General features: G+C 47.6%; 26 non-coding genes and 3 pseudogenes across 26 annotated transcripts; all 29 read right to left on the bottom strand.

Moving 5' to 3' along the window:
• Nucleotides 1-350: 350 nt before the first annotated feature.
• On the bottom strand, nt 351-469 carry LOC117132213. The gene has a single exon (XR_004455773.1). It is a non-coding gene; the product is annotated as a 5S ribosomal RNA (ribosomal RNA).
• A 375-nt stretch (nt 470-844) lies between these two features.
• Nucleotides 845-963, bottom strand: LOC117132317. The gene has a single exon (XR_004455872.1). It is a non-coding gene; the product is annotated as a 5S ribosomal RNA (ribosomal RNA).
• A 376-nt stretch (nt 964-1,339) lies between these two features.
• Nucleotides 1,340-1,458, bottom strand: LOC117132202. The gene has a single exon (XR_004455762.1). It is a non-coding gene; the product is annotated as a 5S ribosomal RNA (ribosomal RNA).
• Nucleotides 1,459-1,833: 375 nt separating this feature from the next.
• On the bottom strand, nt 1,834-1,952 carry LOC117132313. The gene has a single exon (XR_004455868.1). It is a non-coding gene; the product is annotated as a 5S ribosomal RNA (ribosomal RNA).
• A 377-nt stretch (nt 1,953-2,329) lies between these two features.
• Nucleotides 2,330-2,448, bottom strand: LOC117132196. The gene has a single exon (XR_004455757.1). It is a non-coding gene; the product is annotated as a 5S ribosomal RNA (ribosomal RNA).
• A 378-nt stretch (nt 2,449-2,826) lies between these two features.
• Nucleotides 2,827-2,945, bottom strand: LOC117132301. The gene has a single exon (XR_004455856.1). It is a non-coding gene; the product is annotated as a 5S ribosomal RNA (ribosomal RNA).
• Nucleotides 2,946-3,331: 386 nt separating this feature from the next.
• Nucleotides 3,332-3,450, bottom strand: LOC117132345. Its single transcript, XR_004455895.1, has one exon. It is a non-coding gene; the product is annotated as a 5S ribosomal RNA (ribosomal RNA).
• Nucleotides 3,451-3,820: 370 nt separating this feature from the next.
• Nucleotides 3,821-3,939, bottom strand: LOC117132290. The gene has a single exon (XR_004455848.1). It is a non-coding gene; the product is annotated as a 5S ribosomal RNA (ribosomal RNA).
• Nucleotides 3,940-4,314: 375 nt separating this feature from the next.
• On the bottom strand, nt 4,315-4,433 carry LOC117132336. Its single transcript, XR_004455886.1, has one exon. It is a non-coding gene; the product is annotated as a 5S ribosomal RNA (ribosomal RNA).
• Nucleotides 4,434-4,808: 375 nt separating this feature from the next.
• LOC117132279 lies at nt 4,809-4,927 on the bottom strand. Its single transcript, XR_004455839.1, has one exon. It is a non-coding gene; the product is annotated as a 5S ribosomal RNA (ribosomal RNA).
• Nucleotides 4,928-5,302: 375 nt separating this feature from the next.
• LOC117132326 lies at nt 5,303-5,421 on the bottom strand. The gene has a single exon (XR_004455881.1). It is a non-coding gene; the product is annotated as a 5S ribosomal RNA (ribosomal RNA).
• Nucleotides 5,422-5,796: 375 nt separating this feature from the next.
• On the bottom strand, nt 5,797-5,915 carry LOC117132268. The gene has a single exon (XR_004455828.1). It is a non-coding gene; the product is annotated as a 5S ribosomal RNA (ribosomal RNA).
• Nucleotides 5,916-6,291: 376 nt separating this feature from the next.
• On the bottom strand, nt 6,292-6,410 carry LOC117132307. The gene has a single exon (XR_004455862.1). It is a non-coding gene; the product is annotated as a 5S ribosomal RNA (ribosomal RNA).
• A 374-nt stretch (nt 6,411-6,784) lies between these two features.
• LOC117132257 lies at nt 6,785-6,903 on the bottom strand. Its single transcript, XR_004455817.1, has one exon. It is a non-coding gene; the product is annotated as a 5S ribosomal RNA (ribosomal RNA).
• A 376-nt stretch (nt 6,904-7,279) lies between these two features.
• On the bottom strand, nt 7,280-7,397 carry LOC117132323. Its single transcript, XR_004455878.1, has one exon. It is a non-coding gene; the product is annotated as a 5S ribosomal RNA (ribosomal RNA).
• A 371-nt stretch (nt 7,398-7,768) lies between these two features.
• On the bottom strand, nt 7,769-7,887 carry LOC117132246. Its single transcript, XR_004455806.1, has one exon. It is a non-coding gene; the product is annotated as a 5S ribosomal RNA (ribosomal RNA).
• Nucleotides 7,888-8,262: 375 nt separating this feature from the next.
• Nucleotides 8,263-8,375, bottom strand: LOC117132331 (annotated as a pseudogene).
• A 375-nt stretch (nt 8,376-8,750) lies between these two features.
• LOC117132322 lies at nt 8,751-8,869 on the bottom strand. The gene has a single exon (XR_004455877.1). It is a non-coding gene; the product is annotated as a 5S ribosomal RNA (ribosomal RNA).
• Nucleotides 8,870-9,246: 377 nt separating this feature from the next.
• On the bottom strand, nt 9,247-9,365 carry LOC117132324. The gene has a single exon (XR_004455879.1). It is a non-coding gene; the product is annotated as a 5S ribosomal RNA (ribosomal RNA).
• Nucleotides 9,366-9,740: 375 nt separating this feature from the next.
• LOC117132321 lies at nt 9,741-9,859 on the bottom strand. The gene has a single exon (XR_004455876.1). It is a non-coding gene; the product is annotated as a 5S ribosomal RNA (ribosomal RNA).
• A 377-nt stretch (nt 9,860-10,236) lies between these two features.
• Nucleotides 10,237-10,355, bottom strand: LOC117132320. Its single transcript, XR_004455875.1, has one exon. It is a non-coding gene; the product is annotated as a 5S ribosomal RNA (ribosomal RNA).
• Nucleotides 10,356-10,734: 379 nt separating this feature from the next.
• On the bottom strand, nt 10,735-10,853 carry LOC117132235. The gene has a single exon (XR_004455795.1). It is a non-coding gene; the product is annotated as a 5S ribosomal RNA (ribosomal RNA).
• Nucleotides 10,854-11,230: 377 nt separating this feature from the next.
• Nucleotides 11,231-11,349, bottom strand: LOC117132325. The gene has a single exon (XR_004455880.1). It is a non-coding gene; the product is annotated as a 5S ribosomal RNA (ribosomal RNA).
• A 374-nt stretch (nt 11,350-11,723) lies between these two features.
• On the bottom strand, nt 11,724-11,842 carry LOC117132330. Its single transcript, XR_004455885.1, has one exon. It is a non-coding gene; the product is annotated as a 5S ribosomal RNA (ribosomal RNA).
• A 373-nt stretch (nt 11,843-12,215) lies between these two features.
• LOC117132319 lies at nt 12,216-12,334 on the bottom strand. Its single transcript, XR_004455874.1, has one exon. It is a non-coding gene; the product is annotated as a 5S ribosomal RNA (ribosomal RNA).
• Nucleotides 12,335-12,713: 379 nt separating this feature from the next.
• LOC117132327 lies at nt 12,714-12,833 on the bottom strand. The gene has a single exon (XR_004455882.1). It is a non-coding gene; the product is annotated as a 5S ribosomal RNA (ribosomal RNA).
• A 374-nt stretch (nt 12,834-13,207) lies between these two features.
• LOC117132335 lies at nt 13,208-13,327 on the bottom strand (annotated as a pseudogene).
• Nucleotides 13,328-13,702: 375 nt separating this feature from the next.
• LOC117132332 lies at nt 13,703-13,823 on the bottom strand (annotated as a pseudogene).
• Nucleotides 13,824-14,198: 375 nt separating this feature from the next.
• Nucleotides 14,199-14,316, bottom strand: LOC117132329. The gene has a single exon (XR_004455884.1). It is a non-coding gene; the product is annotated as a 5S ribosomal RNA (ribosomal RNA).
• Nucleotides 14,317-14,398: the final 82 nt, after the last annotated feature.

Raw genomic sequence — 14,398 nt, 5'->3', positions numbered from 1 at the left:
TATCCTTTCGTGTCGACAATTCGAGTGGATTGCGTGGGACCCACAAGATTTGCTGGCATTTTTTTTCCTGAACCAAAGTACGTCGAGATTGATGTAGAACACAACAACAACAACACCAAACACTCGAAAAACGCATCTTGACTATTTTACGCTCCGTAAATTTCAGCAGCCCGTTTGAAGGTCAAAACGGCTGAATTTGGGGCCGAAAAATCGCGACGTCCTTCAAACGCCCTTGATGGTTTCTGGGGCTTTCCGAAACGGTGCTGTGGGCGGCGTAGATCCTCACGGTTCAAAAGTTAAGGGTTTTCAAAAGCTAGAATCGTTTTAGATCGAAAAAACAAAATAAAAAAGGGGTGCAACACGAGGACTTCCCGGGAGGTCACCCATCCTAGTACTACTCTCGCCCAAGCCCGCTTAACTGCGGAGTTCTGATGGGATCCGGTGCATTAGTGCTGGTATGATCGCACCCGTCAGTACATGACTCGCGATTCCATTTGTCCTTTCGTTCCGACAATTCGAGTGGATTGCGTGGGACCCACAAGATTTGCTGGCATTTTTTTCTCGAACCAAAGTGCGTCGAGATTGATGTAGAACACAACAACAACAACACCAAACACTCGAAAAACGCATCTTGACTATTTTACGCTCCGTAAATTTCAGCAGCCCGTTTGAGGGTCAAAACGGCTGAATTTGGGGCCGAAAAATCGCGACGTCCTTTAACCGCCCTTGATGGTTTCTGGGGCTTTCCGAAATGGTGCTGTGGGCGGCGTAGATCCCCACGGTTCAAAAGTTATGGGTTTTCCAAAGCTAGAATCGTTTTAGATCGAAAAAACAAACTAAAAAAGGGGTGCAACACGAGGACTTCCCGGGAGGTCACCCATCCTAGTACTACTCTCGCCCAAACACGCTTCACTGCGGAGTTCTGATGGGATCCGGTGCATTAGTGCTGGTATGATCGCACCCGTCAGTACATGACTCGCGATTCCATTTATCCTTTCGTGTCGACAATTCGAGTGGATTGCGTGGGACCCACAAGATTTGCTGGCATTTTTTTTCCCGAACCAAAGTACGTCGAGATTGATGTAGAACACAACAACAACAACACCAAACACTCGAAAAACGCATCTTGACTATTTTACGCTCCGTAAATTTCAGCAGCCCGTTTGAAGGTCAAAACGGCTGAATTTGGGGCCGAAAAATCGCGACGTCCTTCAAACGCCCTTGATGGTTTCTGGGGCTTTCCGAAATGGTGCTGTGGGCGGCGTAGATCCTCACGGTTCAAAAGTTATGGATTTTCAAAAGCTAGAATCGTTTTAGATCGAAAAAACAAAATAAAAAAGGGGTGCAACACGAGGACTTCCCGGGAGGTCACCCATCCTAGTACTACTCTCGCCCAAGCCCGCTTAACTGCGGAGTTCTGATGGGATCCGGTGCATTAGTGCTGGTATGATCGCACCCGTCAGTACATGACTCGCGATTCCATTTGTCCTTTCGTTCCGACAATTCGAGTGGATTGCGTGGGACCCACAAGATTTGCTGGCATTTTTTTCTCGAACCAAAGTGCGTCGAGATTGATGTAGAACACAACAACAACAACACCAAACACTCGAAAAACGCATCTTGACTATTTTACGCTCCGTAAATTTCAGCAGCCCGTTTGAGGGTCAAAACGGCTGAATTTGGGGCCGAAAAATCGCGACGTCCTTTAACCGCCCTTGATGGTTTCTGGGGCTTTCCGAAATGGTGCTGTGGGCGGCGTAGATCCCCACGGTTCAAAAGTTATGGGTTTTCCAAAGCTAGAATCGTTTTAGATCGAAAAAACAAACTAAAAAAGGGGTGCAACACGAGGACTTCCCGGGAGGTCACCCATCCTAGTACTACTCTCGCCCAAACACGCTTCACTGCGGAGTTCTGATGGGATCCGGTGCATTAGTGCTGGTATGATCGCACCCGTCAGTACATGACTCGCGATTCCATTTATCCTTTCGTGTCGACAATTCGAGTGGATTGCGTGGGACCCACAAGATTTGCTGGCATTTTTTTTCCCGAACCAAAGTACGTCGAGATTGATGTAGAACACAACAACAACAACACCAAACACTCGAAAAAACGCATCTTGACTATTTTACGCTCCGTACATTTCAGCAGCCCGTTTGAAGGTCAAAACGGCTGAATTTGGGGCCGAAAAATCGCGACGTCCTTCAAACGCCCTTGATGGTTTCTGGGGCTTTCCGAAACGGTGCTGTGGGCGGCGTAGATCCTCACGGTTCAAAAGTTATGGGTTTTCAAAAGCTAGAATCGTTTTAGATCGAAAAAACAAAATAAAAAAGGGGTGCAACACGAGAACTTCCCGGGAGGTCACCCATCCTAGTACTACTCTCGCCCAAGCCCGCTTAACTGCGGAGTTCTGATGGGATCCGGTGCATTAGTGCTGGTATGATCGCACCCGTCAGTACATAACTCGCGATTCCATTTGTCCTTTCGTTCCGACAATTCGAGTGGATTGCGTGGGACCCACAAGATTTGCTGGCTTTTTTTTCTCGAACCAAAGTGCGTCGAGATTGATGTAGAACACAACAACAACAACAACACCAAACACTCGAAAAACGCATCTTGACTATTTTACGCTCCGTAAATTTCAGCAGCCCGTTTGAGGGTCAAAACGGCTGAATTTGGGGCCGAAAAATCGCGACGTCCTTTAACCGCCCTTGATGGTTTCTGGGGCTTTCCGAAATGGTGCTGTGGGCGGCGTAGATCCCCACGGTTCAAAAGTTATGGGTTTTCCAAAGCTAGAATCGTTTTAGATCGAAAAAACAAACTAAAAAAGGGGTGCAACACGAGGACTTCCCGGGAGGTCACCCATCCTAGTACTACTCTCGCCCAAACACGCTTCACTGCGGAGTTCTGATGGGATCCGGTGCATTAGTGCTGGTATGATCGCACCCGTCAGTACATGACTCGCGATTCCATTTATCCTTTCGTGTCGACAATTCGAGTGGATTGCGTGGGACCCACAAGATTTGCTGGCATTTTTTTTTCCCGAACCAAAGTACGTCGAGATTGATGTAGAACACAACAACAACAACACCAAACACTCGAAAAACGCATCTTGACATTTTTGACTATTTTACGCTCCAGTAAATTTTGCAGCCCGTTTGAAGGTCAAAACGGCTGAATTTGGGGCCGAAAAATCGCGACGTCCTTCAAACGCCCTTGATGGTTTCTGGGGCTTTCCGAAATGGTGCTGTGGGCGGCGTAGATCCTCACGGTTCAAAAGTTATGGGTTTTCAAAAGCTAGAATCGTTTTAGATCGAAAAAACAAAATAAAAAAGGGGTGCAACACGAGGACTTCCCGGGAGGTCACCCATCCTAGTACTACTCTCGCCCAAGCCCGCTTAACTGCGGAGTTCTGATGGGATCCGGTGCATTAGTGCTGGTATGATCGCACCCGTCAGTACATGACTCGCGATTCCATTTGTCCTTTCGTTCCGACAATTCGAGTGGATTGCGTGGGACCCACAAGATTTGCTGGCATTTTTTTCTCGAACCAAAGTGCGTCGAGATTGATGTAGAACACACAACAACAACAACACCAAACACTCGAAAAACGCATCTTGACTATTTTACGCTCCGTAAATTTCAGCAGCCCGTTTGAGGGTCAAAACGGCTGAATTTGGGGCCGAAAAATCGCGACGTCCTTTAACCCCCTTGATCTGGGGCTTTCCGAAATGGTGCTGTGGGCGGCGTAGATCCCCACGGTTCAAAAGTTATGGGTTTTCCAAAGCTAGAATCGTTTTAGATCGAAAAAACAAACAAAAAAGGGGTGCAACACGAGGACTTCCCGGGAGGTCACCCATCCTAGTACTACTCTCGCCCAAACACGCTTCACTGCGGAGTTCTGATGGGATCCGGTGCATTAGTGCTGGTATGATCGCACCCGTCAGTACATGACTCGCGATTCCATTTATCCTTTCGTGTCGACAATTCGAGTGGATTGCGTGGGACCCACAAGATTTGCTGGCATTTTTTTCCCGAACCAAAGTACGTCGAGATTGATGTAGAACACAACAACAACAACACCAAACACTCGAAAAACGCATCTTGACTATTTTACGCTCCGTAAATTTCAGCAGCCCGTTTGAAGGTCAAAACGGCTGAATTTGGGGCCGAAAAATCGCGACGTCCTTCAAACGCCCTTGATGGTTTCTGGGGCTTTCCGAAACGGTGCTGTGGGCGGCGTAGATCCTCACGGTTCAAAAGTTATGGGTTTTCAAAAGCTAGAATCGTTTTAGATCGAAAAAACAAAATAAAAAAGGGGTGCAACACGAGGACTTCCCGGGAGGTCACCCATCCTAGTACTACTCTCGCCCAAGCCCGCTTAACTGCGGAGTTCTGATGGGATCCGGTGCATTAGTGCTGGTATGATCGCACCCGTCAGTACATGACTCGCGATTCCATTTGTCCTTTCGTTCCGACAATTCGAGTGGATTGCGTGGGACCCACAAGATTTGCTGGCTTTTTTTTCTCGAACCAAAGTGCGTCGAGATTGATGTAGAACACAACAACAACAACACCAAACACTCGAAAAACGCATCTTGACTATTTTACGCTCCGTAAATTTCAGCAGCCCGTTTGAGGGTCAAAACGGCTGAATTTGGGGCCGAAAAATCGCGACGTCCTTTAACCGCCCTTGATGGTTTCTGGGGCTTTCCGAAATGGTGCTGTGGGCGGCGTAGATCCTCACGGTTCAAAAGTTATGGGTTTTCCAAAGCTAGAATCGTTTTAGATCGAAAAAACAAACTAAAAAAGGGGTGCAACACGAGGACTTCCCGGGAGGTCACCCATCCTAGTACTACTCTCGCCCAAACACGCTTCACTGCGGAGTTCTGATGGGATCCGGTGCATTAGTGCTGGTATGATCGCACCCGTCAGTACATGACTCGCGATTCCATTTATCCTTTCGTGTCGACAATTCGAGTGGATTGCGTGGGACCCACAAGATTTGCTGGCATTTTTTTTCCCGAACCAAAGTACGTCGAGATTGATGTAGAACACAACAACAACACACCAAACACTCGAAAAAACGCATCTTGACTATTTTACGCTCCGTAAATTTCAGCAGCCCGTTTGAAGGTCAAAACGGCTGAATTTGGGGCCGAAAATCGCGACGTCCTTCAAACGCCCTTGATGGTTTCTGGGGCTTTCCGAAATGGTGCTGTGGGCGGCGTAGATCCTCACGGTTCAAAAGTTATGGGTTTTCAAAAGCTAGAATCGTTTTAGATCGAAAAAACAAAATAAAAAAGGGGTGCAACACGAGGACTTCCCGGGAGGTCACCCATCCTAGTACTACTCTCGCCCAAGCCCGCTTAACTGCGGAGTTCTGATGGGATCCGGTGCATTAGTGCTGGTATGATCGCACCCGTCAGTACATGACTCGCGATTCCATTTGTCCTTTCGTTCCGACAATTCGAGTGGATTGCGTGGGACCCACAAGATTTGCTGGCATTTTTTTCTCGAACCAAAGTGCGTCGAGATTGATGTAGAACACAACAACAACAACACCAAACACTCGAAAAACGCATCTTGACTATTTTACGCTCCGTAAATTTCAGCAGCCCGTTTGAGGGTCAAAACGGCTGAATTTGGGGCCGAAAAATCGCGACGTCCTTTAACCGCCCTTGATGGTTTCTGGGGCTTTCCGAAATGGTGCTGTGGGCGGCGTAGATCCTCACGGTTCAAAAGTTATGGGTTTTCCAAAGCTAGAATCGTTTTAGATCGAAAAAACAAACTAAAAAAGGGGTGCAACACGAGGACTTCCCGGGAGGTCACCCATCCTAGTACTACTCTCGCCCAAACACGCTTCACTGCGGAGTTCTGATGGGATCCGGTGCATTAGTGCTGGTATGATCGCACCCGTCAGTACATGACTCGCGATTCCATTTATCCTTTCGTGTCGACAATTCGAGTGGATTGCGTGGGACCCACAAGATTTGCTGGCATTTTTTTTCCCGAACCAAAGTACGTCGAGATTGATGTAGAACACAACAACAACAACACCAAACACTCGAAAAACGCATCTTGACTATTTTACGCTCCGTAAATTTCAGCAGCCCGTTTGAAGGTCAAAACGGCTGAATTTGGGGCCGAAAAATCGCGACGTCCTTCAAACGCCCTTGATGGTTTCTGGGGCTTTCCGAAATGGTGCTGTGGGCGGCGTAGATCCTCACGGTTCAAAAGTTATGGGTTTTCAAAAGCTAGAATCGTTTTAGATCGAAAAAACAAAATAAAAAAGGGGTGCAACACGAGGACTTCCCGGGAGGTCACCCATCCTAGTACTACTCTCGCCCAAGCCCGCTTAACTGCGGAGTTCTGATGGGATCCGGTGCATTAGTGCTGGTATGATCGCACCCGTCAGTACATGACTCGCGATTCCATTTGTCCTTTCGTTCCGACAATTCGAGTGGATTGCGTGGGACCCACAAGATTTGCTGGCTTTTTTTCTCGAACCAAAGTGCGTCGAGATTGATGTAGAACACAACAACAACAACACCAAACACTCGAAAAACGCATCTTGACTATTTTACGCTCCGTAAATTTCAGCAGCCCGTTTGAGGGTCAAAACGGCTGAATTTGGGGCCGAAAAATCGCGACGTCCTTTAACCGCCCTTGATGGTTTCTGGGGCTTTCCGAAATGGTGCTGTGGGCGGCGTAGATCCTCACGGTTCAAAAGTTATGGGTTTTCCAAAGCTAGAATCGTTTTAGATCGAAAAAACAAACTAAAAAAGGGGTGCAACACGAGGACTTCCCGGGAGGTCACCCATCCTAGTACTACTCTCGCCCAAACACGCTTCACTGCGGAGTTCTGATGGGATCCGGTGCATTAGTGCTGGTATGATCGCACCCGTCAGTACATGACTCGCGATTCCATTTATCCTTTCGTGTCGACAATTCGAGTGGATTGCGTGGGACCCACAAGATTTGCTGGCATTTTTTTTCCCGAACCAAAGTACGTCGAGATTGATGTAGAACACAACAACAACAACCAAACACTCGAAAAAACGCATCTTGACTATTTTACGCTCCGTAAATTTCAGCAGCCCGTTTGAAGGTCAAAACGGCTGAATTTGGGGCCGAAAAATCGCGACGTCCTTCAAACGCCCTTGATGGTTTCTGGGGCTTTCCGAAATGGTGCTGTGGGCGGCGTAGATCCTCACGGTTCAAAAGTTATGGGTTTTCAAAAGCTAGAATCGTTTTAGATCGAAAAAAACAAAATAAAAAAGGGGTGCAACACGAGGACTTCCGGGAGGTCACCCATCCTAGTACTACTCTCGCCCAAGCCCGCTTAACTGCGGAGTTCTGATGGGATCCGGTGCATTAGTGCTGGTATGATCGCACCCGTCAGTACATGACTCGCGATTCCATTTGTCCTTTCGTTCCGACAATTCGAGTGGATTGCGTGGGACCCACAAGATTTGCTGGCTTTTTTTTCTCGAACCAAAGTGCGTCGAGATTGATGTAGAACACAACAACAACAACACCACTCGAAAAACGCATCTTGACTATTTTACGCTCCGTAAATTTCAGCAGCCCGTTTGAGGGTCAAAACGGCTGAATTTGGGGCCGAAAAATCGCGACGTCCTTTAACCGCCCTTGATGGTTTCTGGGGCTTTCCGAAATGGTGCTGTGGGCGGCGTAGATCCTCACGGTTCAAAAGTTATGGGTTTTCCAAAGCTAGAATCGTTTTAGATCGAAAAAACAAACTAAAAAAGGGGTGCAACACGAGGACTTCCCGGGAGGTCACCCATCCTAGTACTACTCTCGCCCAAACACGCTTCACTGCGGAGTTCTGATGGGATCCGGTGCATTAGTGCTGGTATGATCGCACCCGTCAGTACATGACTCGCGATTCCATTTATCCTTTCGTGTCGACAATTCGAGTGGATTGCGTGGGACCCACAAGATTTGCTGGCATTTTTTTTCCCGAACCAAAGTACGTCGAGATTGATGTAGAACACAACAACAACAACACCAAACACTCGAAAAACGCATCTTGACTATTTTACGTTCCGTAAATTTCAGCAGCCCGTTTGAAGGTCAAAACGGCTGAATTTGGGGCCAAAAATCGCGACGTCCTTCAAACGCCCTTGATGGTTTCTGGGGCTTTCCGAAATGGTGCTGTGGGCGGCGTAGATCCTCACGGTTCAAAAGTTATGGGTTTTCAAAAGCTAGAATCGTTTTAGATCGAAAAAACAAAATAAAAAAGGGGTGCAACACGAGGACTTCCCGGGAGGTCACCCATCCTAGTACTACTCAAGCCCGCTTAGCTGCGGAGTTCTGATGGGATCCGGTGCATTAGTGCTGGTATGATCGCACCCGTCAGTACATACTCGCGATTCCATTTGTCCTTTCGTTCCGACAATTCGAGTGGATTGCGTGGGACCCACAAGATTTGCTGGCTTTTTTTCTCGAACCAAAGTGCGTCGAGATTGATGTAGAACAACAACAACAACAACACCAAACACTCAAAAATACGCATCTTGACTATTTTACGCTCCGTAAATTTCAGCAGCCCGTTTGAGGGTCAAAACGGCTGAATTTGGGGCCGAAAAATCGCGACGTCCTTTAAACGCCCTTGATGGTTTCTGGGGCTTTCCGAAATGGTGCTGTGGGCGGCGTAGATCCTCACGGTTCAAAAGTTATGGGTTTTCCAAAGCTAGAATCGTTTTAGATCGAAAAAACAAACTAAAAAAGGGGTGCAACACGAGGACTTCCCGGGAGGTCACCCATCCTAGTACTACTCTCGCCCAAACATGCTTCACTGCGGAGTTCTGATGGGATCCGGTGCATTAGTGCTGGTATGATCGCACCCGTCAGTACATGACTCGCGATTCCATTTATCCTTTCGTGTCGACAATTCGAGTGGATTGCGTGGGACCCACAAGATTTGCTGGCATTTTTTTTCCCGAACCAAAGTACGTCGAGATTGATGTAGAACACAACAACAACAACACCAAACACTCGAAACAACGCATCTTGACTATTTTACGCTCCGTAAATTTCAGCAGCCCGTTTGAAGGTCAAAACGGCTGAATTTGGGGCCGAAAAATCGCGACGTCCTTCAAACGCCCTTGATGGTTTCTGGGGCTTTCCGAAATGGTGTTGTGGGCGGCGTAGATCCTCACGGTTCAAAAGTTAAGGGTTTTCAAAAGCTAGAATCGTTTTAGATCGAAAAAACAAAATAAAAAAGGGGTGCAACACGAGGACTTTACGGGAGGTCACCCATCCTAGTACTACTCTCGCCCAAGCCCGCTTAACTGCGGAGTTCTGATGGGATCCGGTGCATTAGTGCTGGTATGATCGCACCCGTCAGTACATGACTCGCGATTCCATTTGTCCTTTCGTTCCGACAATTCGAGTGGATTGCGTGGGACCCACAAGATTTGCTGGCATTTTTTTCTCGAACCAAAGTGCGTCGAGATTGATGTAGAACACAACAACAACAACACCAAACACTCGAAAAACGCATCTTGACTATTTTACGCTCCGTAAATTTCAGCAGCCCGTTTGAGGGTCAAAACGGCTGAATTTGGGGCCGAAAAATTGCGACGTCCTTTAACCGCCCTTGATGGTTTCTGGGGCTTTCCGAAATGGTGCTGTGGGCGGCGTAGATCCTCACGGTTCAAAAGTTATGGGTTTTCCAAAGCTAGAATCGTTTTAGATCGAAAAAACAAACTAAAAAAGGGGTGCAACACGAGGACTTCCCGGGAGGTCACCCATCCTAGTACTACTCTCGCCCAAACATGCTTCACTGCGGAGTTCTGATGGGATCCGGTGCATTAGTGCTGGTATGATCGCACCCGTCAGTACATGACTCGCGATTCCATTTATCCTTTCGTGTCGACAATTCGAGTGGATTGCGTGGGACCCACAAGATTTGCTGGCATTTTTTTTCCCGAACCAAAGTACGTCGAGATTGATGTAGAACACAACAACAACAACACCAAACACTCGAAAAAACGCATCTTGACTATTTTACGTTCCGTAAATTTCAGCAGCCCGTTTGAAGGTCAAAACGGCTGAATTTGGGGCCAAAAAATCGCGACGTCCTTCAAACGCCCTTGATGGTTTCTGGGGCTTTCCGAAATGGTGCTGTGGGCGGCGTAGATCCTCACGGTTCAAAAGTTATGGGTTTTCAAAAGCTAGAATCGTTTTAGATAGAAAAAACAAAATAAAAAAGGGGTGCAACACGAGGACTTCCCGGGAGGTCACCCATCCTAGTACTACTCTCGCCCAAGCCCGCTTAGCTGCGGAGTTCTGATGGGATCCGGTGCATTAGTGCTGGTATGATCGCACCCGTCAGTACATAACTCGCGATTCCATTTGTCCTTTCGTTCCGACAATTCGAGTGGATTGCGTGGGACCCACAAGATTTGCTGGCTTTTTTTTCTCGAACCAAAGTGCGTCGAGATTGATGTAGAACACAACAACAACAACAACACCAAACACTCAAAAATATGCATCTTGACTATTTTACGCTCCGTAAATTTCAGCAGCCCGTTTGAGGGTCAAAACGGCTGAATTTGGGGCCGAAAAATCGCGACGTCCTTTAAACGCCCTTGATGGTTTCTGGGGCTTTCCGAAATGGTGCTGTGGGCGGCGTAGATCCTCACGGTTCAAAAGTTATGGGTTTTCCAAAGCTAGAATCGTTTTAGATCGAAAAAACAAACTAAAAAAGGGGTGCAACACGAGGACTTCCCGGGAGGTCACCCATCCTAGTACTACTCTCGCCCAAACACGCTTCACTGCGGAGTTCTGATGGGATCCGGTGCATTAGTGCTGGTATGATCGCACCCGTCAGTACATGACTCGCGATTCCATTTATCCTTTCGTGTCGACAATTCGAGTGGATTGCGTGGGACCCACAAGATTTGCTGGCATTTTTTTTCCCGAACCAAAGTACGTCGAGATTGATGTAGAACACAACAACAACAACACCAAACACTCGAAACAACGCATCTTGACTATTTTACGCTCCGTAAATTTCAGCAGCCCGTTTGAAGGTCAAAACGGCTGAATTTGGGGCCGAAAAATCGCGACGTCCTTCAAACGCCCTTGATGGTTTCTGGGGCTTTCCGAAATGGTGCTGTGGGCGGCGTAGATCCTCACGGTTCAAAAGTTAAGGGTTTTCAAAAGCTAGAATCGTTTTAGATCGAAAAAACAAAATAAAAAAGGGGTGCAACACGAGGACTTTACGGGAGGTCACCCATCCTAGTACTACTCTCGCCCAAGCCCGCTTAACTGCGGAGTTCTAATGGGATCCGGTGCATTAGTGCTGGTATGATCGCACCCGTCAGTACATGACTCGCGATTCCATTTGTCCTTTCGTTCCGACAATTCGAGTGGATTGCGTGGGACCCACAAGATTTGCTGGCATTTTTTTCTCGAACCAAAGTGCGTCGAGATTGATGTAGAACACAACAACAACAACACAAACACTCGAAAAACGCATCTTGACTATTTTACGCTCCGTAAATTTCAGCAGCCCGTTTGAGGGTCAAAACGGCTGAATTTGGGGCCGAAAAATTGCGACGTCCTTTAACCGCCCTTGATGGTTTCTGGGGCTTTCCGAAATGGTGCTGTGGGCGGCGTAGATCCTCACGGTTCAAAAGTTATGGGTTTTCCAAAGCTAGAATCGTTTTAGATCGAAAAAACAAACTAAAAAAGGGGTGCAACACGAGGACTTCCCGGGAGGTCACCCATCCTAGTACTACTCTCGCCCAAACATGCTTCACTGCGGGAGTTCTGATGGATCCGGTGCATTAGTGCTGGTATGATCGCACCCGTCAGTACATGACTCGCGATTCCATTTATCCTTTCGTGTCGACAATTCGAGTGGATTGCGTGGGACCCACAAGATTTGCTGGCATTTTTTTTCCCGAACCAAAGTACGTCGAGATTGATGTAGAACACAACAACAACAACACCAAACACTCGAAAAACGCATCTTGACTATTTTACGCTCCGTAAATTTCAGCAGCCCGTTTGAAGGTCAAAACGGCTGAATTTGGGGCCAAAAATCGCGACGTCCTTCAAACGCCCTTGATGGTTTCTGGGGCTTTCCGAAATGGTGCTGTGGGCGGCGTAGATCCTCACGGTTCAAAAGTTATGGGTTTTCAAAAGCTAGAATCGTTTTAGATCGAAAAAACAAATAAAAAGGGGTGCAACACGAGGACTTCCCGGGAGGTCACCCATCCTAGTACTACTCTCGCCCAAGCCCGCTTAGCTGCGGAGTTCTGATGGGATCCGGTGCATTAGTGCTGGTATGATCGCACCCGTCAGTACATAACTCGCGATTCCATTTGTCCTTTCGTTCCGACAATTCGAGTGGATTGCGTGGGACCCACAAGATTTGCTGGCTTTTTTTTCTCGAACCAAAGTGCGTCGAGATTGATGTAGAACACAACAACAACAACAACACCAAACACTCAAAAATATGCATCTTGACTATTTTACGCTCCGTAAATTTCAGCAGCCCGTTTGAGGGTCAAAACGGCTGAATTTGGGGCCGAAAAATCGCGACGTCCTTTAACCGCCCTTGATGGTTTCTGGGGCTTTCCGAAATGGTGCTGTGGGCGGCGTAGATCCTCACGGTTCAAAAGTTATGGGTTTTCCAAAGCTAGAATCGTTTTAGATCGAAAAAACAAACTAAAAAAGGGGTGCAACACGAGGACTTCCCGGGAGGTCACCCATCCTAGTACTACTCTCGCCCAAACCACGCTTCACTGCGGAGTTCTGATGGGATCCGGTGCATTAGTGCTGGTATGATCGCACCCGTCAGTACATGACTCGCGATTCCATTTATCCTTTCGTGTCGACAATTCGAGTGGATTGCGTGGGACCCACAAGATTTGCTGGCATTTTTTTTCCCGAACCAAGTACGTCGAGATTGATGTAGAACACAACAACAACAACACCAAACACTCGAAAAAACGCATCTTGACTATTTTACGCTCCGTAAATTTCAGCAGCCCGTTTGAAGGTCAAAACGGCTGAATTTGGGGCCGAAAAATCGCGACGTCCTTCAAACGCCCTTGATGGTTTCTGGGGCTTTCCGAAATGGTGCTGTGGGCGGCGTAGATCCTCACGGTTCAAAAGTTATGGGTTTTCAAAAGCTAGAATCGTTTTAGATCGAAAAAAAACAAAAAAAAGGGTGCAACACGAGGACTTCCCGGAGGAGGTCACCCATCTGTAGCTACTCTCGCCAAGCCCGCTTAGCTGCGGAGTTTCTGATGGGATCCGGTGCATTAGTGCTGGTATGATCGCACCGTCAGTACATAACTCGCGATTCCATTTGTCCTTTCGTTCCGACAATTCGAGTGGATTGCGTGGGACCCACAAGATTTGCTGGCTTTTTTTCTCGAACCAAAGTGCGTCGAGATTGATGTAGAACACAACAACAAAACAAACACCAAACACTCAAAAATGCATCTTGACTATTTTACGCTCCGTAAATTTCAGCAGCCCGTTTGAGGGTCAAAACGGCTGAATTTGGGGCCGAAAAATCGCGACGTCCTTTAAACCGCCCTTGATGGTTTCTGGGGCTTTCCGAAATGGTGCTGTGGGCGGCGTAGATCCTCACGGTTCAAAAGTTATGGGTTTCCAAAGCTAGAATCGTTTTAGATCGAAAAAACAAACTAAAAAAGGGGTGCAACACGAGGACTTCCCGGAGGTCAACCCAACCGAGTACTAGTACTCTCGCCCAAACACGCTTACTGCGGAGTTCTGATGGGATCCGGTGCATTAGTGCTGGTATGATCGCACCCGTCAGTACATGACTCGCGATTCCATTTATCCTTTCGTGTCGACAATTCGAGTGGATTGCGTGGGACCCACAAGATTTGCTGGCATTTTTTTTCCCAACCAAAGTACGTCGAGATTGATGTAGAACACAAACACAACAACACCAAACACTCGAAACAACGCATATTGACTATTTACGCTCCGTAAATTTCAGCAGCCCGTTTGAAGGTCAAAACGGCTGAATTTGGGGCCGAAAAAATCGCGACGTCCTTCAAACGCCCTTGATGGTTTCTGGGCTTTCCGAACTGGTGCTGTGGGCGGCGTAGATCCTCACGGTTCAAAAAGTTAAGGGTTTTCAAAGCTAGAATCGTTTTAGATCGAAAAAACAAATAAAAAAGGGGTTGCAACACGAGGACTTTACGGGAGGTCACCCATCCTAGTACTACTCTCGCCCAAGCCCGCTTAACTGCGGAGTCTAATGGGATCCGGTGCATTAGTGCTGGTATGATCGCACCCGTCAGTACATGACTCGCGATTCCATTTGTCCTTTCGTTCCGACAATTCGAGTGATTGCGTGGGACCCACAAGATTTGCTGGC

The sequence above is a fragment of the Brassica rapa genome, chromosome A02 (assembly GCF_000309985.2).
Source record: "Brassica rapa cultivar Chiifu-401-42 chromosome A02, CAAS_Brap_v3.01, whole genome shotgun sequence".
Taxonomy (NCBI): domain Eukaryota; kingdom Viridiplantae; phylum Streptophyta; class Magnoliopsida; order Brassicales; family Brassicaceae; genus Brassica; species Brassica rapa.
This window is presented reverse-complemented; position numbering and strand designations above follow the sequence as displayed.